Below are 23,177 nucleotides of genomic sequence, written 5' to 3' on the forward strand. Positions count from 1 at the left end.
TATTTTTGAGACAAAGAGAGACAGAGCATGAATGGGGGAGGGTCAGAGAGAGGGAGACACAGAATCTAAAACAGGCTCCAGGCTCTGAGCTGTCAGCACAGAGCCCAACGTGGGGCTCGAACCCACGGACTGGGAGATCATGACCTGAGCCGAAGTCAGTCTCTTAACCGACTGAGCCACCCAGGCGCCCCAAAGTCTATTATATTACAATTACTATTATTGAATCAAATAAACAATGGGTACATCTAAAGAGTACGTTCCATGCTACAGTCAAGAAAACTGGTTATAAACTGTAGAAAACCGAAAAATGCACCAGCTTACCATTTAACATCACTACCTCCATATAGCCTATAGGTATTTATTGACTATCTCATAGTAATATAAGAGTGCTTGTGATACTGGTAAAAATAGATGAATCGCCTGCCCAGAGATGCTACTGAAAGGAAATAAAACAATTTCATAGCAAAAGGGAAAAAAGACTAACACTTAGAGATCTGTTTATTGTCTAGGCAAGGTAGTAGATTCCAAACATATATTATCTCACTTAAATCCTCATTAAAACACTAAAATGGCTAGTATTTATCCATTTTAAATAAAAACATAACTGAATGTAAGAATCGTAACTAAATTCCCAGAGGCCACACTATTAAGAGGCTGGGAGCCAGTATTAAAAACAATTTAGAGCTCTTACTTAGTTGGTGTTTTCCATTTATATTAAATTACTTCTTAGAACCTACTTATACCCAAAGAAGTTGAAATAAATGTGGATTTATATTTTAATGAAAGGCTTTATGGGAGACTTTAATGTAGGCATCAAAAGACAGAAATGATAGTTAATATTTATTGAATATTTACTACTGTTCTAAACATTTTGGATGTATTCACTCATTTAATCCTTACAACATTTTTTGGGAGGTGAGTCCTATTATTATTGCTGTTATCACTTTAAAGCATGGAAACTGAGCCAAAGAGAAGACAATAAACTTTTACAAAGTAACAAACTTAGTAACTGGGTGTGCAGTCAGACTACAGCCTAGAGAAGTTCACCATCATGTATATTGCTCATCAGGCTAAATGTTATTAAATGAGACAGCTTAAATAAAGTTCCAAGAATAGAGCATGGCACAGAGTAGGCCTTTACTAAATGTTACCATCCTTCTTTTTCTTCAGTTTCTAAAGTTTTATAATTGTGATAAAAATAATACTTTAAGGTATATTTTGCTTTTTAAAGACTTAATATCTGATTACACAAAATAGGTAGTGAATGTATAATACAGTAAGTATTAAAATGGTGTTGAAAAGTATTTAACAGTACTGCATGTGACTTATAATATAGATTTTAAGTAACAAAGTATGATTCAAAACAGTGTATATCATGTTTTACCAAAAATAAAAAGGCACAGAAAAAAAAAAACAAATAGAAAGCTATATCCCCAAAAAGTTTAAAAGGAAATTATTTCTGAGTGATTGTGGATGATTTTAATTGTTCTCTTGTATTTTATTCTATATATTTTACCATGTTTATATATGCTTTTCATAATAAGAAAAATAAAAAAGAATAGCTGGGACAGGAACATTCCTGATTGGTTGATACAATACTGAGCAACAACATTCATAGAATTGTGTAAGATTCCACACTTGCTTAGAGATATAGCTTGAGTAGAACCCAAGGCTCCTCATTTTTAACTTAGTGTGTTTTCTCTGACACCCTATTCTCTACTCAGTGCTTATCTTTACGAGGAATTCACAAGTAATCTATGAAGAAGACGTCTGGAGGGTGGTTAGAGATACTGTGATTGCAAATGTGTTATGAGCACACATACACACACAGGTGCTCTACCACGTCAAGGCTTCCTAAGTTGCTTAATGCAATTGTGTAAGCCATTTGTTTCTGAGTCCAAACCAATACCATATATGGAAGACTGATTTTCTCAAATTCTTCACACTCTTTCTGCAACAGAGCTGTACATCCACACAAAACTCATGATTTTAGCATAACTCTCAGTAGTGTGTGTTAATGTGGGGAAGAGAGTATGTATCCCTGTACCCTAACTTTGAGTTTGGTCAAGTTACTTGCTTTGACCAATGGAATGTTGACAGAAATGTCATGAGTAGTGATTTGGCTTGACTTCTTATGCCCACGGAATTTGGAATAAGAAAACTTTGTCTCAAGTATCTGGTCTCTTCATCCTGAGTCCCAGAATGAAAAGCATGTAGAGAAGATATGAAACCAAATGCAGCCTAAAATAGTGGTACCCAGATGCCACATAGACCTATAAGTGAGAAATAAATGTTTACAATTATAAGCTACTTAAATTTGGGGGTTATTTGTTATGTAGCATTATTACAGCAATAGCAAACTAGTACACAAACAACTATTAATGCAATCTGTGGTAGCAGGTTTTATAATGTGTGTGTGTGTGTGTGTGTGTGTGTGTGTGTATACTATGCACAGACACGTATGTATTATATATCTATATCTATCTATATATAGTATACATATTGTCTCTCTATATAGATATTTCTCTTCTCTCTCTCCCTCCCTCTCTCTCTCTCTCTCTCTCTCTCTCTCTATATATATATATATATATAGACACACACACACACACACACACACACACACACACCCCAAATGCCATATATATCCTGAGACAGATATATATATGCATACACACACAAGTGTAGAAAACCTGCCATCACAGATAGCATATAGATATAGATATAGACATAGCTATAGATATTGGTGCATACACACAGATATATATATAAAATGGTTGTCAGTTGAAAGTTCATAAGAGGAGAAGTTACTATGCTTTTTAGTTAGCCATGTATGTATTTTTCACATTTCACTGCACAGAAAAATCATCTAGGATTTTATTAAAACGCATGTTCTCATTTAGTAGGTCTGGAGTGAGGCCTCAGATTCTGTATTTCAAACAAATTCTTAGGTGATACTGATTTTACTAATACTTCTATACTCTGAGTAGTGAAGGCACAGAGGACAGATAACAATAGCCATATGTAGGAAATGGCCACAAACAGGGGAGACACTCTGCAACTAAGAATGGAAGTAATTTTGATTACAATTTTTATCTTTATCTTATAATGAAACAATTCATGTAAAAGACAGAAGAGTCAAAAGAAATGGGCCCCGTACACAAATCAGATGACAAATCCAGTTAATGGTGAGCATATATTCCAAGTCATAGATATAGATAGAGATATATAGATAGATATAGATATATAGATATAGATATAGATACAGATACAGATATAGATATATAGATAGATAGATATAGATATAGATGGATACACATACACAAAATATGCCTACTAATGACTAGTACTAGAGTCCCCCTCCAACAGTGTAAATGTAGCATCTCAGTGCATTTTGGATGAACATATATACTAATAAACTTATAACCTGGTAGCACTCCCTTATGGAAAGCCTTACATATAAGTTCACTTTCTGAATTGCAGCTTTCTAATAGCAAACTTGTCTTTATTTCTCTATTTTCTCTTTTTGATACTTCATCTACTCTTCACTAATATCCACTGGATTAGTTGTCTTAGTTGGCTCAGGCTGCCATCATAAAATGTCATAGGCTTGGTAGCTTAAACAACAGAAATTTATTTTTCTCAGTTCTGGAGGATGAGAAGCCCAAGACCAAGATGACAGCATGATTGAGTTCTGGTGAGGGGCCTCCTTCCAGTCTGCAGATGGCCACCTTCTCACCATGTCTTCATATGGCACAGGGAGAGGAAGTTCTGGTGTTTCCTCCTCTTGTTAAAAGGAGCCTCCAGCATGCAGGCTCCACACTCATGACCTCATCTACACCTAATTAGTCCCCAAAGACCCTACGTGCTAATACCATCACATGGGGGTAAGGGGAAGGGCTTCTACATATGGATTTTGGGAAGATACAAACATTCAGTCCATAACACTAGTACTTCTCAAGTTTTTTCAGGTCAGACATGCATAGAAAAGGGTAATATTGTCCTGGTCACTAGGATAAACTAGGAGAGATTTGGAGCTTTGGAGGAGGCTCTGTTGGGCTATAAAAGACCAACCCTTGGGCTCCAGCTATCACTAGGCCTCCTTGAGGGGATCCATAACCATCTCACATAATGTGGCAAATTACACACTGGTTAAGACCACGAACTCTTCAGCCCACAAACCACATTACCAATTACTGTCACTGTTTCTGAGCCTCATTTTGGATCTTTCATAATTGAGCTTATATTTTCTGGAAAACACTAGTATGGAAAGAGGTTTCCTAGGCAGTTGATCAATAACCACTACAGAAAAGATGAGAGAATTTAGAACATTATGCTGGAAGGCATAGTAAAAATTTCAAATAAGGCCACTTTGAAAAAACAGCAGATAAGATAGTTGACTTTTCTTGAAGAATATGTTTTTAAATGTTTATAACTTTATATATTTCTCCAGGTATCACAACAGATGCTAAGAAAGTAAATGGGAATCACCATTTCTTCCTGAGGCAGATACTTGTTTCTTTTGGGGGGCAAATTCAGTAATTGCTCAAAGCTTATCTTCTCAGAATAAAAGCTTAAAACATTTTTGAAAAGTAGGGAAGGAAACAGTTTTCTTCCCACAGGAATATAACTAACATGAAACATCAGGTCCTTTGGTACTCCAATGAGGACAAAATAAACTAGTTGGGAAACTGAGGTGCCTTTTCTTGTAGTATTCTTTATCCTTCACATTCTTCAGTCCAGATTGGGTCATTGGGTTATAAGGAGGAGGCTTGTGGTGTTAGGGTGATCTTCCTGGTCACCACACTCTGGAAATAGCTTTAAAATATCCATCGTCTTGGACATTAAGAAGCATAAAGAGAGTTTCAAACTTTCCATCTCATTATTATTTGTGTTCCGGAGCCTAATTAATTTCTATCACAGAAGCTGGACTCTTCCCTGGTGCTGATTATACATATTGTGGATCTTATGTTTCTGTCTAGAAAACAGGCACAAATAAGACTTCACCATGTTTTACTCTAGACTGGATTCACATGGACATAGAAACAAATATCCCCAAACAAGAGCCATTCAAAAGCCTGTTCAACTCGATCAGATATTTCAAATGGGAGCAGATACTGCCACCTTTCCTATAGTATGATCCTAAAGTCCTCAACCTTTTCCCCCCACCTTGAGGTATGAGAAAGATGATATTTAGATTTTAACACATTCTCATGGGTTTATCTAGAGTTATTTGCAATTTCTGGAGTCCAAACTAAAATATTACCCATTGGTTCCCACTTAATAAAGCATGTTAGAAAACACAAGGGGCTCCTGAGTGGCTAAGTCAGTTAAGTGTCCGACTTCGGCTCAGGTCATTATCTCGCGGTTTGTGATTTTGAGCCCCGTGTCCAGCTCTGTGCTGACAGCTCAGAGCCTGGTGCCTCCTTCAGATTCTGTGTCTTCCTTTCTCTCTGCCCCTCCCCTGCTTGTTCTCTGTCTTTCTCTGTCTCTCAAAAATAAATAAGCATTAAAAAAAAAAAGAAAACACAAGTATATGAGGGTGACTGTATATAGGAAAAATATTGTTTTAATTTAATCTTTAAAAGAGTAAATTAAATACATGTACTTCATAAATTTATTATTCATAACAAATTTACTGTAACATATCTCATGCTTGATTGAAACACCAGTATTTCTTATTACTGACAATAAAAGTCATTGGTATAAATTGTGAACTTATTCACTCATCCAACAAACATTAACTGAGCACTTACTTTGTGTCAAGACAGTGCTAGGTACAGGAGACCACAGATGAATAAAACAATGTCTCTCCAAGTGTTAACAATTATTGATGTGAGTAATTGGGCATCTATTTGACTTTGGGAACCAGGCTATGAATGGGCAATAATTCACTATAGGTAGTAGACAATAGAGAAGAATATGCTGTGACCTGACTAATTAAAACACACAAACAAACAAAAAATCTGAGTACCTGTCTCATTTGGGGATCTTTCCAAAGAAGAGTTTTCAACAAGGACCTGGGTACAAGCTATAATTTGGAAGGGGATCTCAGAAGGCAGGTGTGAAGGAGAGGTTGGTGAGTCACAGAGGAAAACAAGGCAATGATAAAAATGTGTCAAAGTAACACCAGTTTACCAACTGGAGCATAATTCCACTTGCATCTCTGAGACTTGTACATAATGCCTCCAGAGTCACCCATCTGAAAGAAACAGGCTGGAACATTTTTTCTCCAGTTCTGTTAGAGAGTTTCTCCCATTATGCTCCCAGGGCATTAAGCTGCCAACCCAATTTCCCCAATCCAGTGTAGATTTATTGAGCTCCCCTAGCCATGGAAAAGATCCTGGGAAAAACACTCCTGATGTGGGAGTCTGGGCTAACACAGAACTGCTCCGAGTGTAGCAGAAATCAGAGGTGAGGTGAAGGGCTGAGGTAAGTGTCAGCCATATCTGCTAGACTAGCTTCTAAAGACTTCTGGGGAGTGGGGCACACTATACTGCAGCCTGATCTAGCAGCCCCTAAAGGATGGTCTGGGGAAGGTTAGAATGACATCTTTTTACTAATTATATTCCACATAAAGTGTCTCTGACTCCTGTAAGAACTCAAACTTTGCGACAGTAAATCCTGACACTGCCCAGGTAAGAAATAGAAAAATGATGATTTGCTAATCGGCTTACCTGATTCTCTGGCTAGAATGTCAAGATTGGACTCAGCAGTTCTTGTGAAAATCCTGACACTCATTCACCAATTATCCCCTAGAAGTTGATATGTATCGATCTCCCAGTGTTTCAGGGAAGAAATCTTTGAAGTGCTTTAAGGAGATTTCCCAAAAATGGTGGTACATTTTTGCATCATTTTGTCATGACTGGACCTATTGAAAAACTTCCTGAACTCTGAATTTGTGGCAGTAATATCTATGTTGCTGTATTTGTCTTGTATTTTTTTGTTGTTTTGTTTTGTATTAAATTGGAGAAGAAATGGGTAAAGAAAAATATTGTACCTAAATGTATTAAGCTTGAAGGCTTTCAGTGTAAATGAGAAGATTTATAGGAAGTTATTCAGACCTTTAAGCTTCCATAAACGTTTCATCATTGCTGACAATATCCACTTTAGGTAACCCTGCGCAAGCAGTTCCTGTGTTGCTATAAGGGTGAAGGGGAGTTTTTTGTGCAATTCGCCAATCAGGGTAGGAGTCTGCTGGAGAAAATTTGGTTCGGGGGCCCAGAGCATAAGGTTAAACAATAGATACTTCTGTGGTGACCGGAGAATTGATAGACCCCTCTTTCTTTTATCATAATGTATAAGGGAAAGAACTGTATTCCTAATCCTTAGAAAATGTGGTGGTGGTGGTGGCAGGTAGCTAATGGTCCCTTATATGAACATATGTGGCCTCCCTGTGACAATGATAGGCAAGTCTTTAAAAAAAAAAAAAGCTCTGAAAAAAAACAAAGAAAGAAAAGCCCCACAGACCATTTAGGCTCTGTCAGTGGGTTCCATCCCGAGACATCAAATCCAGTTGCACAGAAACCAAATGTCAATATTTCCAAAGCTCTTTCCATCTTGTATCCCACTTCCTTTTTCTTTTGTGCTTTTTCATCCTCTTTCTTCTTCTCTATTCCCTTGAAACTCTGTTTCACTCTTTCTCCCATTTGTGCTCACTTCCCCCACCATTAGTCAGGCCATAATCTGTTCATCCCCAAAGAGGCTTCAGTGATGGAAAAGAAAGGGCTTCAAACAAAGCCACCGTCTAGGACGGAGAGCTCCAGAGGCTGGGGAAGTGCCACTGGGGCAAAGCCTGAGGACGGGGCACCCACTGCTCGGAGGCTCTTCACCCAACAGGCGATTAGGCTTCAGTGGGCTTGATAGCTGTACCAAGCCTGGTGATTTCAAAGCTTTCAGGGGCTGACAAGGACTTGCTAACTTCAAACTTTCTAACCAATTACAACCACAAAGAACTCAGGACAATCATCAGTGAGCAGAATGAAACTGCTGGAGCTGAGCAGCCCTTTCAGGTTTCACTCTTGTGGGTCCGCCACACTGCGTGCAGCTCAGACTCTGCCTCAGCGAGTAAATAAAAATACACTATAAAACAAAAACACACACACTGGGTCCCGCTTGCTGTCTTGTTCCCGGTAGTTGGGCATGGAGGAACCCTGTCCTGCATGTAGTCCGTTAATTTCTGATGGTGTTAATTAAAAACTTTTGATGCTGGTTTGAATGGAAAATACCTCAAACAGTGTTTCCTTTATTGAAACACCAAGTTCCAAGTCTTGGATTATTAGGTTAAGCTCTGTCACAGCAGTGAGACCAACATAAATGCTTTTCATACCATTTGACTAATAATAATAATAATAATAATAATAATAATAATAATAATATATTATATAAATGATAATTATTTCATTAATAATAATGAAAAGAAAGAAGAGAGACTGTTTAGGTTGAAACTCCCTTATTTCAACCTGTTTTTTCCTTTTAGAACTAAATTGAAAATCCGGGTCCCTGAATGTAGAACATATGATATTTTAAAAATCTTTTTTCAAATCCTTACAGAACATTCAAATCACCCAATGTTCCAGGACCTGAATTTTTTATATTTTAAAATGGGGAAAGCTGCTTAAAATAAGTGAATCAGCTGCTAAGTGATTTCTCTCTGTCTCTTCCCCTACTCTCTTTTGAGAGGCTGAAAAAAATGCTTAAAATGGTATATGCAATTGATATGTGCTGCTTAAGAAGCTTAATATAATTACTGAGGACTCAGACTTTCTATTTAAAATGAAGATAGGCTGGGGCAATAGAAACTATGGGTTGTGAGTATTCCTCCCTCATGAGGTGTGGAAAAGGTTTCCAAACGTTTAATCCACGGAGCAAAGGAAGGGGTGTAAAGTAGTTATCCGCAGATCTCTCTGTCCTCCTAGTAAACCTTGGGAAACCTGGGAAACCCTACTAGTGCTGCCAGGACCCAGCAGGACAGGGACCGAGAAGGAAGTGAGCAAATAAAAATGCATCTCTGCAGTCCAGTGCTTTTGTGAAGTTCTAAGCAAACCACCAAAACGTTCTGATTGGTTTCTGAGACTCTCCTCTAATTTAATTTTTCAGTCGCTCTTCCCACTTGTACCGGGGCCTGAAGCTTTGGATGTCCAGTCAGAGAGGCCCTATAAACGTCATTGCACAGATGCCCTTTTCTCTCTTGTGCCTTCATATACTTCACTTTCTCTACCATTTTTCATCTCCCAATCTGTTTATTCATGCTGTCTGCAACATCAACTAAATCCTTGAGGGACGACAAAACTTTCCTTTTTTACCCTGAAGGTCTTCATCAGTCTTATTCTTGTTTTGATCTACATATCCCTCAAGTGGATGAAGTTCTCCATAAAGGAGAAGCATTCTGGCAAATCTCCTTCCCTTCCCTCACTAACCGCAGGCTGCATTGACCTCACCCTCTTGAAACAGTTTGCAGAACCGGCCTCTCAGCCTGATGTGACATGATGGTGATCCTTCAGCAACATCAACAACAGTCACAGACAACCCTCCTTGTGAAGCACGCGAGGGGAATATGCAGAGCAATGGAAAGAGCTAAAACTCCAAAGGGGACGTAGGCCTGAGCAAACCACAGCATGAGTCTATTCACAAAATTTATGAATTTTCCTGAGCAAATTGACAGGCGATATTGTCTACAAAGGACTAGTAAATGTAAATTAACGAACAGATATGTAGCAAATGAGTGCGTTTAAAGATGATTTCCAGCTGAAATGATTTTTCTTCCTAGAGACCAAGTTTTTGTTAAACTTAATCCTACTCTCTTCCCTCTCCAGCAGCAGAAACATCTGGTCGGTTTTAGATTCCCCTTGGATTTCCAACTTCAAAGGGAATTATAAAGAATAACAAATTCATGTACCGGCACTAAAAAAAATTAGAGCAGCAGGAGAGAATGGTAAAATTGTCCTTATTTGACTGCTAGTGACAGGCGCCACAGGCAGAACTATGAGAAAAGACAAAGGCAAGATCACCCGTTGACAATCAGAGTTCCTAGAAGGGACAGAATCTTTGGCTTCATGCAAATATGCACAGGGCCCTTAGCAATCTATAAGGAAACTTCTCCGTGCTTAAATGAGAAAAAAAAATTAAAGGAGTTAGGAGGGAAGGAGGGAAGGAAGGAGGGAAGGAAGGAGAGAAGAAAGGGTAAGTGAGTTCACATTTACCTGTCACATAGTAAGCATTAGCAAAAGTTTGTTCAAAGAATGGCATGGAGAATGTCTTAAGGACTCAGCCTCTGGGTTTTTTATTCTATCTACAGAAAACTGTGAGTTCTGATTCCACCAAGAGCTATAGAAGCCATGTCAGAAGTAACTTGGGCTCCTAAGAATCCGCTAGAACCATCATTTCCTCCTAAAAGATAGACCTCCAAGAGTCTCAAAATTAGTCTCTGTTTCTTCCTTGCTCTGGATCTTTATCAAAGGATGGCCAGAAATCAAAGTCCTCCAGGAGTGGAGGACTAGGGCTTGAATGAACTATTGATATTGGCAGTTGTGCTAAATTATGCTTGACATCACTTTATAGAACTGGATTTATCTTTCTCTTCTGTTATTTCCCTAGCAAACCTGAAACATACTTCTTAGAGTGCAGGTCTTGATATAATGAAACATTAGAAAATTAGAGAACAGTTAGAGAAAGTACAATTTTGCCATTATAATTAGCTCTTACAAATAGCCTCGTTCCTGTTTTATGTACAACGTGTACCACAACAACAATAAAAATAAACAAGACATGATTAACCAATCAACTTGTTTGTGGACAGAGAAACAGTTAAGAGCTAAAATGTCCTTAAATAATTCATTATAAAAGTCTTTAAACTGAGTGTTCAGAGGTTACAGCTCCCCACATCACAAATACATTAGGTTGATTCACAGAGTGGTCATCAAAAACCAAAAAGTAAATTACTTTTGGCCAAAAAGTATATAACAACAGCATGTTAAGAATATTTCACACAAGAGGACAGAACACACAGAACCAATTCCCTGTGGATCCTAGCACGGTTTGCAAATGGAGCAGTCCCCCAAAGAGAAGACCATCTCCAAAGTATGTTGTTTATATCACAGGCTTTGAGTAATTTCTAATGAAGGAAGAGAAAGTTAAGCCTTCTCTTCAGCATTTCCCATGTAAAGTGACTGCGCTGGCTGCAAAATCATCTTGAATGTCTGTCTTGAATGGGGTATTCAATCTTCCCTCATCACTCCAGGTAAAGCAGGATCACCCAGTATCTCACTCAGAGAATGTCATAATTCGTCCTTATGGTAATTGCACATGATGATGTATTACATATCCAATAAAATTTATCCAGAAAATACACCAACTTCGGGAAACATGGATCTGATGATATAAATAAACCGCTTTTTTTTCCTTTTGCAACTATCTGTGTCTTTGGTCTAAAATGAAAATCCTGGCTTGATGCAGGCATTTGCAAAGGATTCTCTGCCTTATACAAGCAGAATCATCCACCAATGATTCTGAACTTACATAGGGGGAAAGGTGTAGAGGATATGGAGTACTACTTTATTCCAAGAAATGCTGTTTTATAGCTTCAGGGTACATACAGTCACAAATGTAACAACAATTGAACAAACACCAGACCCAAAGGCCAAGCATAAGGAAACCTCATACACATATCAAGAAGCAAACACTATCATTAATAATAATAATTATTATTATAGTTATTATCAGAATGAGGCATTGATGGTTCACTTGGGTGCAGTGTATAATACATTAGCTAGAGAGAACCAAGGGCAAACTTATTCTTATCTTTAAAAGGCAGTTTATATTCTGGTTTATATGACATGAGCTATATAATTAACACACATAAGAAAAGGATGCAGGAAGAAGTGAAGACTTATGCCTTTATTTCACTTGTCTTGTTGTTAATATCAATCTTAAAAATAATGATGAAAAGGTTAGCTGTTTTACAATATGGGTGTTATGGGGTATGGTGAAATGTCTTTGCAGCTTTAAAATAGTGGCTAGTTCCTACCTCTTTCCTTAGAATGCCTGGCTCAATGCCAAGCTATCAGATTGTTTCCTGACCTTTTGAGGACATTTTAATGGTAGTAATGTCAGATCAGGGTAAAGGAGAAATAGAGAGGATCAGAAGACCGAGGGGAAAAATGAAATGGAAAGAAAAAAGTTTGCATTGTTTACACCATCCAGTCTGGCAACTTTTACAGATGCATTCTGTTTGCTTGGGATAGTTTATTGCTTATGTTATTTCTTTTCTTTTCTTTTCTTTCTTTTTTTTTTTCAAATGTGCTTTCCTCTACCAACTTTGGCTGAAAATACTTTGTATGTGTCCATACTGTAAGCCGTCATATTTTTCTAGAGATTTAGTGTAGTTGGAGAAGCTCTTTTTTTTTTTTCTTCCCCAAGGGTTATGCACATCAATATTCTAGCTACTCACTTTCGAGGCCAATGGAAAATGTGCTCCTAAGATTAAATAGACCTGAGTAACACATAAATCCAGTTTATACTGATGCAGTATGTTACATAGTTACTCACATCCTGAATTTCTGATGAGTGGAATACACCTTTTGGACAACACACTGCTACTGAACCGTCACTGACTGCAATTCAAAGACGGCGAGCAGGACTAAACCCTAAGTATAGGTTCTCTATGGAAAGCCTAATTTGCCCAGAGCCCTCATCATCTGTGGAGCTCTGTGTGTAAAGGATCTAGTCTAGCAACAGAAAACTAGATTCTTTAAACATTCTTAGAGTAAACTGGAACAATACATATAAGCACATAGGGAGTGCCCTTTTTTATACAATGAACCATCTCCTTTGACCCTCACTTCCCCAAACACAGTGCTTTTCTTTTTTTTAATTATTCAGACTATTAATATATAATTCCTCCCTTTTCAGACTTTGTAAATGCCCTCTTAGGAAGAAACCTTTCCTTTCTGCCAATATATCTTTAAAAAACCCGATACCTTTAAATCCAGTGTTAGGTCTGGTTTAAGTAGGTTGGCCACATTGATCCACTATGGGTTGGCTGTAACCATGCTGGACTTCTAGTCAGAGCACTATGTTTTCCTTTCACCTCAGATACAGAATTGTATATAACACAGTGTATATCCCGTCATGAGTCTAACTAATGCTATACAGAACTAGCAGCAAATTATCATCCTAAGTTTGAGGCAAGTAAAAAAAAACATCAAAGAAAAGTTCCCCCATGAAACCTAGCCAAATGTGTGAAATGTCTCTCTAGTCAACCAAATTGCTCTTTGGCTTATAGATGCATCTAAGAATATTACGAAACACTCTGCTGAGATTTTCTAATCAATTGTTACATTTTAGGAAACATAATGGCAGTATACTCAGAAGAAAAATACTCCTATATATAATGATTAGAACTATTTATCTCAATAGTTATAACATTAACATATGAAAATGTCCTTGTGGGCCCAACATATTTATGGACTAAATGCTGTGATGTCTGGGGTTTGCTTCAAAGTAACATGGTAGTAGAATGGGAAAATGGCAGGCCATGAGTTCATCACTGAGCAAGCTAAGTGATGGGTACATGGGAGTTCGCTATAGTAATGTCTACATTCGTGTATTTGAAAGTTTTCATAATAAAAAATTCAAAAATATATACTGATTTAAACTTTCATTCTTTTACTCATTATTGATTGATTTTGATTGATTCATCTACTCTGTATGCAAGATATTGTGGAAATGTGAAAAGTAAAACAAAACACCCAAAATGCTCTTGTCGGACACTTAGGTTAAATAAGCAATTCCTCTTCAGGAATGAATACACACACACACACACACACACACACACACACACACACACATTCGTAAAATGACGTTTATAAGAACCATGTAATTACATGTAAAATTCTTAGGTTAAATTTTGAAATTCTGTAGAAAGTACGTTTACAGCATGTTTTTAAAAATATATATATATCCTCAGGGAAAAAATGAGTAAAGAAATACATCAAATGGTTACTAATGACTGGATTTAAATTATAGAAATAATTACTTGTATTTTTCTTCATTTTACTCCTATGTGTTTTTCCAAATTATTTTTAATGAACATGTATCATTTTAAAATGAAAATAAATATTTATTCATTACTGGATAAGATGTGCTCTCCTTTCCCAGGGAGCTTTTCACTAAAAACAGAGAAACTGCAAACACACAGCTTTGCCCAGATACTTTAAATCTTCATACCTAGAAGCGAAATACACCCACAGGAAAAGAAACGTCAATACAGATTTTATCTGATCATAGAAACATAAAGAGCTTTCTGTGTGTTGGACAGAAATAGGGGAGGAACCAGCTTCTCTGCAAGCCAGAAAGAGTGTGAAATTCAGGCCATTTTGTGATGAGATCCTTTAGCCATGAAAGCAATGGGAGCAACAAATTAAAGTTACCAAATAAGCCTGTCCCTGGACTCAGGCCGCTCACACTGATACGCGCGTTTCTTTTTAGTCAGTGTAACAAATAAAGCGTGGGAATGCACATGGGGTGGTGGGGGTAGTTACAATCCTAAAGGCTTGAGGCCTTCGCTGGTGAGATGGATATGTTCAGAGGTAGATGTGCGACAGAATTAGGAACAAAAATACAGCGACAGCTATGGATTATGTGCCATGGATACAGAAAGTCCCTGTTAGAAAGCTATCTTTATTGCCCCAAGAGATTATTTTCCCCATTTTATGCACATTCATATAAAGTGAAGTCAAGAGTGTAACTTTTAAAAGTTTGGATGAATATGATGTTCATGACTAACTTGGCCTGGCTGGAGCCAGACAGAGTCTCATCAGATGCCAAGCAAGTCACCCCCTTTCGTCTTCCTCCCTCTCATTTCAGGGCAGGCCAACCTCTACAAATTCAGCTTTTATGCTCTTTCTGACTTGATGATGCTCTGCGAATATACCCTCAGTCCTGACCTGCACTCTTCCTCTCAGCCACTGACATCTCAAGAAATCAAGAAGGCCACAGTCCCAACCTTCCGGAAACTTCACAAATTCCCACTAAAAGACATGTAGACCTCAAAGTTTTCAAAGCGAGGCTCACTTGCAGCTCTGGTCTTGGCCCTATTAATTCATTAAAGAGATGGCTATCCATATTCATGCTCCTAAAGGACATTTTTCCTCTTCCATTTGTGGGTGTGCACAAGAGCAATCAGGTCTGATTTTCAGATTGGTTCAAATGAAGCGAATGCATTTCAAATGTTTCGCCTATCATAGAATAATAATAAGTAGTTGAAAGCATCACAAAATGTGTTTGGAAGGTTCTGTGTTTGTTTGTTTAATGCCAAAGCGTCCGATGTTCCACATGGAAAATATCCACATGGAGACGTCCATTGAGGCGTCTCCTTTGGAAATATATATCTCCAGAGAGCCTGCCAAACAAGGCCTTTGAATGCTTCCACCTCTGCGTAGCAAAATCATTGTGAAATGTTCGTTGAAATCTGTGATCGTAGGTACTTGGGATCACATGTCTTATCATTCTAAATGATGGTATTTCAAATGAACAAACTGGATATAAAATATGTACCGTTCATCAATGTCAAAATACGTTCTGTTCAAATAGGACTTGGAGGTGGTGGACACACCACAGCCTTCAGGTTGAATTCTTTCAGAGGCTGGGAGAGGTGTACTTGACTTCTTTGCACCACAATATTCTAGACTGTCATTTAGAAATAATGAAAGTTACTTACCAGACAGCAATGTTGTGAGAAATATCCAGTTAGTGATGGTGAAACATTCTGAAATGAAAAGAATACGGTCAACCTTGGGTATTTAATAAATGTACGACAACACGGTGATCATGTAAAATAACCCATTCGCCTCTCACATTGGGACGGTGCCTCGGTGACACTGTAGGAAGAGTAAAGGATGTTTCCTTTTGGAAGGAACATACAAGGGTGTGCTGAGAAGGTGACGCGTGCAACGGTCTGCATGCTCAGCTCGAAGGGCTCCAGCCAGTTGCAACTAGTTGTGAAAGACTTGCTGCCCATTTCTGCAAATGCACTGTAACTTGTATTGGGAAAGTTATGTTTTATGGTTAATTATCCATGGTCTGTTTGAAAAAATAAATCAAACCATTGTGAACCACCAGGATTTGCAGCTCCATTTGAACTCTACTGTACTTTTGATTAAACATTTTGTAAATAAAAACAAACTGGTTTCTTCTTGTTTTTGGTTGCTTGTTACTTGTGTTCTGGATATAAATATTGCGGCAGTGGTGGGAGAGCAAGTTATGGATTATTTACCCCCTGGTTTCATGAGTTGTGAGTTACTGGCCTTATTCTCCTTCATGAGCATAAATAAATGTATAGTATTATATTCCAAGTCCTGTAAGACAAATGGAACGAGTCAACTGAAACCTTTTAAAACCAAAACCTTTTATGCTAAGTCACAGAGCAACAAAACAAACCCCAAATTAACATTTAAAAAGCTTCTACTGTGGAGCAACGAAATCCCCCAATATTATATAATCTGCATTTTAAAAACTGCTTGCCTAACAAGCAGCAGTCTATCAATAATTCCACATGCTTGTTTTTTCCTCTGCTTTTATAATTTAGAAGCCATAGATGGTTTATCAGAGATCACCTCCCACCCCCAATATCACCACCAGAATGACACCTTGAAAATAACCAGCATAACTAACCGAAGCCAACATAGATTTAGAAAGATCTGGAATTATTGTTGCTAAAAGTAATGAAACTACGTAAAAGAAAAACTATATAAATTTGTCTATATTCATCATCCTAAGACTTATATAAATAAAAGAAATCTAAAAAATAATTGTCCAGGGAAAATGCGAAAAGCCAAGATTCAAAGGACCCTGTAGCACAGTGCAAGAGGAATATGTTTGAGACCCAGAATTTCCTAAGTTCCTGACACATCTGCATATGAAACTTAATGAGAACCACCAAAGTAGCTTGCCAAAAGTTATGTTTTTTTAAATGACCCACTGTTTGCAGCACTGACCAATGAAAAGGACCTCTAGGAAATACACAAAATTGCCTTCTGCAATTTGCTACTTTTATAAAGACAGAGGCAGGATAATAAGGGGTTTCTTATAAAATGGGGTCATCTGTCCACTGCTGGGACTTGAGCGCTGCATCTGACTTCATCTTATCCCTTTACTCCTCTCGTGGCTTACTGCTCACCTGCATAAGCACTGGGAGGAAAGTGCCACAGCAGGTCCCTCATCAGCTCATAAAAACGTGGTAAAATATTTATGAAGGGGCTACTATATGCTACTATATGCACAACTAGAGTAATTCTGTTTGGAAAGGTAAATCAGTGGCTAAGGGTCTTGTCACAGCATTTAAAAATATCTATTACTAATGCCAACAGCAAGGAGAAGTTAGGTTGAAAGTGTTGTGAAGGACTTCTGAAAAATGAGAAAATGTTTAAAACTCTCCCTAGCTTCTCACATGTCCTGGGAACATAAGGCGTAGGCCTGCTAGCCCTTCTTAGCCTGGATCCCATATTACAAAAGAAAAACTAGAAGTGGCCTGTTTCCAGGGCCCTGGTTACAATTGAAAATGAAGGCTGAACGGAGTTAGTTGGCAGCCATTGGACGCCGGAAGGTCAATTCTGCCCTAAGTATGGTCCAGAGAGTGTAAAAACCCACCGAGATGAAAATGGAAAACTATTCTGAGAAACAGGCAGAAAAAAAGTTCAAAGATATTTTACTTCAACACATTTTCCTCTATTTCTTTTATGATACATGCTTCCGACTATTTTGACAACCAAGAAAATGCTCATCGATAAGAGTTCTAAGTTGTCTTTTAAATCGTTCCCTGCATACAGAGTGTTACAGAGCACTGGTTACTGAGGAATAATCATGTTCAAATTGTATTATAAAGTATGGTATTTTACATGATGCAGGTATATACAAACCGAATTGTATACTGGAATCTAAACTCAGCTATAACACATGTAGAGGGACACTTAGAAAAAATATACATAGGAGTATGTTTTCCTGGTGAAAGACTATTCTGATTGACTGTCATTATTTTTCCATAAACAAATCTACCTGAGCCATAGATTTTTTTAAAGACAAAAACCAGGAAGTGTATTTATAAATGGTTAAAAATATATCCTAGCTTACTCATGATTCATTAAGACAATTAAAGATGCCCCCATCATCAGAGATGCAGAGACATGATAATCCCAAGCCTCTTGATCACTCGGTTGTGGCAAGAGAGACAAATTCAGGCAATGAAACCTGAAAAACCAGACAAAATTCGCCTGGCTTTGATTTTTATCTTTATGCACCAGATTTTCCCATACAAAAGGAGTCATAAATTTAATAGCTAACACATAAGAGAAAGGTAAACAAACTAGGAAATAGCCTAAATCTTTTTTTTTTAAGTGAAGGAACACTCATCTCTTACCTTCAGTAAAATCAAATGAACCATTTCATCTGCCTTTTCCATCCAGAAGGAAAGTATGACCTACAGCAATGTTATTGACCTCAAACACAAGGAGGTGAAGTGCCTCAAGAGTTCTACTCACGTCTGCCCTCTTCCTTGACTGTTTTCACCTTCTCACAGATTACATTAAGAACGATCAGAACTACCACCAGAAGTACCCCTCATACATCTGCTCTTACCTTCCTCTAGCAGATATCCGACAATGCCTAGTCAGGCTCTCTCTACCATTTTGGCATCCATTTTATAACTATTCAATAGGCAGAAGCTCAAAAGGAAGAATAAAACAAAATCAACAAGTCCTCCAACCTCCCTCATCAGGTGTATGTCTGATTCCCAGAGGACACGAGTCCGTTAAATGAAATAAAATATTGTAACAGGGAAGGAAGACTGATAAACTTCACACAAATCTCACCGAGTTCCCACTCATGCTGGGAAGGGAGTTATTCTAGTGAAAACACGGGGGTGTAGGAAAGGAGTGAAGGGCTACAAAGGGACTAGGAGACATAAAGGTGGTGCAATGGACCCAAAGGTGTTCCAGGGAATGGTGTGACAGAAAGTTCAAAAGGAAAATTCCAGAAACTGCAAGTTTTTAAGTGGAACTGTTGTTTAGGGGATAAATTCTATATGGAGTTTGAATTAAGTGTGTGCTATAGCATCTAGATGTTTTCTTTTTCATTAAGACTTTGGAGTTTGAATGTAGTTTGCCATGAGAAAAAAACATGAGAGCTTTATACAGCCCCCAAAGTAAAAGACACGAGAAAGACAGGGTTTATATAACTGGCTTTTTACATAAATATTACATCAGGATACTTTTCAAATGAAAACACACACAAACACACACACACACACACACACACACACAGCCGTCTTCCTTATCCTCTATTTTAAAATTCATTTCATACTTTAAATGTTGTTGATTTTTCACAAAACAAGTAAAAACCAAGTCAGCATTAAACACCTCAGAATAATTTCAGTCTTATATTACTTGGAAAATTTACCACATCATGGTGGGTCACAAAATCCTGTTTAAAGCCATTTGAGGCACTGACAATTATGGGATGTTTTGCTGCAGCCTAGGGCAACTAGAAATGGCCACGGATGTTAACTAACTCCCTCCTCAACAGTCTGAGAAAAGGGAAAAAAAAACTGTAAGTTTCCCCATCTGTTATTTCCTTTTTTTTTCTTTTTGGCTGTGGAAAAGTAAAATTATGCAAGAGCTTTTGAATGTAAAGGCTGTGTGTGCTTTTTCCCTTTTTGTCTCTGTGTACCGGTTATGTGATGTTGCGTAACTGAGTACAGAGTAGGCGGTTAGCGTTTACTATTGATTTACACTATGCCATCTAATGAATTCATAGCACTCAAAAGAAAGGAACGAGAGGGGGAGGGAGGAAAAGGAAAGGAGGGAAAGGGGAGGGTAAAAAAGAGGAACAGAGGAAAGAGAGAAAGAGCTCATTTAGAGAAACAGTTCTAATGTCCAGAATAGTTTCATTCTTATTCCCTCTAGCTCTTTTGGTTGTTGTTCAGGTCTCAGAAAAAAGGACTTTGAGCTAGTGACCCCAATATTCCAATCTTATTTCTAATGAGGATCACTGACAGGTGAATGTCTGAAAGTACTAATGTGTCAAATGACTTGAAAGCAATTCCACTAAACTGTCAGACTTCTCCGTATGCACTTATTTATGATTCTGTCTGTGCATTTGGGAATCTGTATCTATGATAGCCTATGCGATGGTCCGACTGGTTTACCTAGTCACAGATATTATTTGAAAGACACATGGGGCAAAGAGAAATATGTCCCACTCTACCCATCTCCTTTGAAAACTGCATAAAGGATGCATTTAGAAATCTTTGAATAGGTCACTATTTTACTTTGGAAGAAGATATGCCACAAATTATTTGGCTCCACAGAACTGCCTAAGACAGGAATGTCAAAGAGAAATGGGCCGAACGAGAAAAGATTCTAAACTGATGAACAAGACTTGAAAAAGAAATTTAAATAATTTCTTATATTATGCCTATGGAGAGCACTCAAAATATAACTTTTGATCAGGATGATGGTAGACATTCCTAGTCCTCAGTGTTTCCCCTGCTGTACAGTGAGCTCCCAAATTATAGGCTGGAAAGGAAGGGTGAAGTTGATTCTGCTGCTAGGCATGGGACCTTCCTGTACCTGAGTGCCCTCCAATGGCTGAGAACAACTACTAATGTGAGGAAGATAAGCAGATATTTTCTTTATTAGCAGCCAGCTTGAGGGCAAGGCAGGGAGCTGGTTTCCTTTCTGAATGTGGGTTTGTAAATGGTGACGGGGAAAAATCACATGAGGTTGTCCAAAAGAAAGAACAAGAGTCTGAGGTTTCATTTCTGATCGTCCAATCATCTCCTCCACCCAATTTAGCTTATTCAATATTAAACAGATGCCTACTCCATCCATTTGCCAGGGATGCTTTAATTAATTGACAGCTGTGTGCACAGGGTTGTATGCTGAGCACTTAGCACAGTGTTTGGCGCACTCTCTCTGCTCAGCAAGTATTTGTCGAAACAGTAAAATGATTATAGGAGACACGTCACTGTGGGCAAAGTAACCAGAAAAGCCTCGGAAAAACATATTCCAATGATTTACAGGCAATCATAAGCTGTATTTCTCTATCATTTATCTGTAAACACAAAAGGTTGATATAGAGGAAGAATCGGGCAGTTATTTGGGGACAGTTGACTTCAGTTCCATTTTATTGGAAAAAAGCTTAACAAAAATTATAATGCTGATAGCATCAGCGAAGTTTCGTGTTCATTTCCACCGGCCCTTTTGGACTATTTTTCATTTCAGTCTTGGGCACAGAAAAGTCCATTTTAATTTCCATGGACACATTCTAAAGGGAAAGTCATGGGATATCAACATAATTCATCTTTTAAAAAATACTGAGAAGAATGTAGCCATTTAGTAATGGGAGAGAATATAGTTGTTTTTTTTTTTTTTTTTTTTTTTGTTGAAGGGCAAGGCAGGTTGAGTTTTGATTAGGTTATGCAAATTTAAATTAATAGCAGGGCAACCAAGAATGTATTGAATTCCATTTTCTTGGTTAAACAGGAGTTTTATATGAACAAAAATTCTGGATTACAAAGTCAGAAATGCCATCTTTCAGCTAATTGGAGAATGAGACCTTTAGAGGAAAAGTTGCATGGGCAATCTCTCAGAAATTCCAGTTGAAGACTCAGCTAAAAGCGTGTTTGGCAGTGGCAGCCACGGTACTTTTTAGAGAGCGGGGCTACCTGCTAGTCCATCTGGGATGAGGCAACATTTCAATCAAAACCTTCAAAAAGTTTTTTTTTTTTTTTTTTTTTAACTTCAGTCAATGATATAATCTCCTCAAACTCATCAACTCCCTTAAATAAGCATTCGGGCAGTATGTTGACAAGACCATCCCATGTGCCATCTCATTTCACAAATTCTAAAGCATGAATGAGAACTTGCTGGACCCCTTATTTCATTTATGAAGATTCTGAGGTTTGAGAGGTAATTTTCTCAGGGACATATATTTTGAGATAAAGCTGGGACTAGTGTCTAAAGCTCACAGTTCACTTCCCCACAGCATAGAAGAGGTTAATGTTGTATAAATGGAATCTTACTTTATTTTATTTTTAGTTATTTATTTTTAGCCCGTTCTTTCTTTTTTAAAAGTTTTAATTTAAATTCCAGTTAGTTTACATATAGTGTAATATTAGTTTCAGGATGTGTCTTATTTTAAATGCCATAGAGAAAGATTTGAAATGATTCTTTGATAAGGAATCCTTACATTATGTAACAATGTTCACCTTAAAACTATCTTATACTTCATTTTTTATCTTTAGTCGGTTCTCCTCTTTCCCGTCTTCCTCTTCCTTTTTGGATCTTTGATTAGAGTCACTTTTAATTCTGTTTCTAGCTCATTCATGCCCATTCTTGACCTCAAATGCTTTCCTTTCTCTCACTTTGCATCTGAAGAACCAACTTTTATTTGTTACTCTTCCTCATAAACATCATTATTTTGTTGATGTGCTTTGAGAGCCTCAGAAATCATAAAGGAAGAGAAATTTTAAATTTAACAATATACAATAAATATATCTTTGGTATATATTCAAATTAAAAAATAAAATGTGCAACAGGACACTGACAACTTGTAGGGTCTGTCATAGGATGTTACAGCTGTAGAGACCTGCATCGTCGATGAGACTGGAGCCTCCTGTCACAAGAAATCTCCAGACCACTCATTTTCCACTACACCAGGTCACCTTTCTTTTCCCTTTTCTTTCTTTCCATTCCACAGACACAATTATTTTGGGACTAATTATGGCATAGCAGGAGCAGGTCGGGAGAAATCCTAGTGGCTGAATGTGGCTTCATGATACTGGCCAAACTCTCTCAATTCAAAAAAAAAAAAAAAAAAAAGTCAGAAAGAGTTGCATACCAAAATTGCAGCTACACAGAAAAGTGAAGTCTGAGGAGGTTAAAAGAAAACTTGGACTTTTTCGAGAAAAAGAGTCCCTGGATAACAGGAATGTTGCTGCCAGAATCATTGTAATTAAGATTGTGTCATTGTTTCCTTTATAAATGTTAACTCTTATGGGGTTTACAAACGATCAGCTAAAACGATTGGGAAGTATTTTTTCCCTCCCCATTCCTTAAAAGAGAAAACATAAAGCAACTATTCAGAAATTTCAACGACATTGGATTCTGACCACATACCTTTCCCAA

At 37.7% G+C, this 23,177-nt stretch overlaps 1 protein-coding gene across 46 annotated transcripts in view; it reads right to left on the reverse strand.

Annotated features, from left to right (window-relative positions):
- Nucleotides 1-23,177, reverse strand: part of ZBTB20 (zinc finger and BTB domain containing 20) — a 789,483-nt gene that overhangs the window by 360,945 nt on the left and 405,361 nt on the right. For all 46 annotated transcript variants that reach the window (XM_045036368.1, XM_045036369.1, XM_045036357.1 and 43 more), the window contains one exon: nucleotides 15,716-15,763. The gene's annotated coding sequence lies outside the window, so the exon portion shown is untranslated. The remainder of the gene's footprint in view (nucleotides 1-15,715; nucleotides 15,764-23,177) is intronic.

This window comes from Felis catus, chromosome C2, assembly GCF_018350175.1.
Source record: "Felis catus isolate Fca126 chromosome C2, F.catus_Fca126_mat1.0, whole genome shotgun sequence".
Classification (NCBI taxonomy): Eukaryota; Metazoa; Chordata; class Mammalia; order Carnivora; family Felidae; genus Felis; species Felis catus.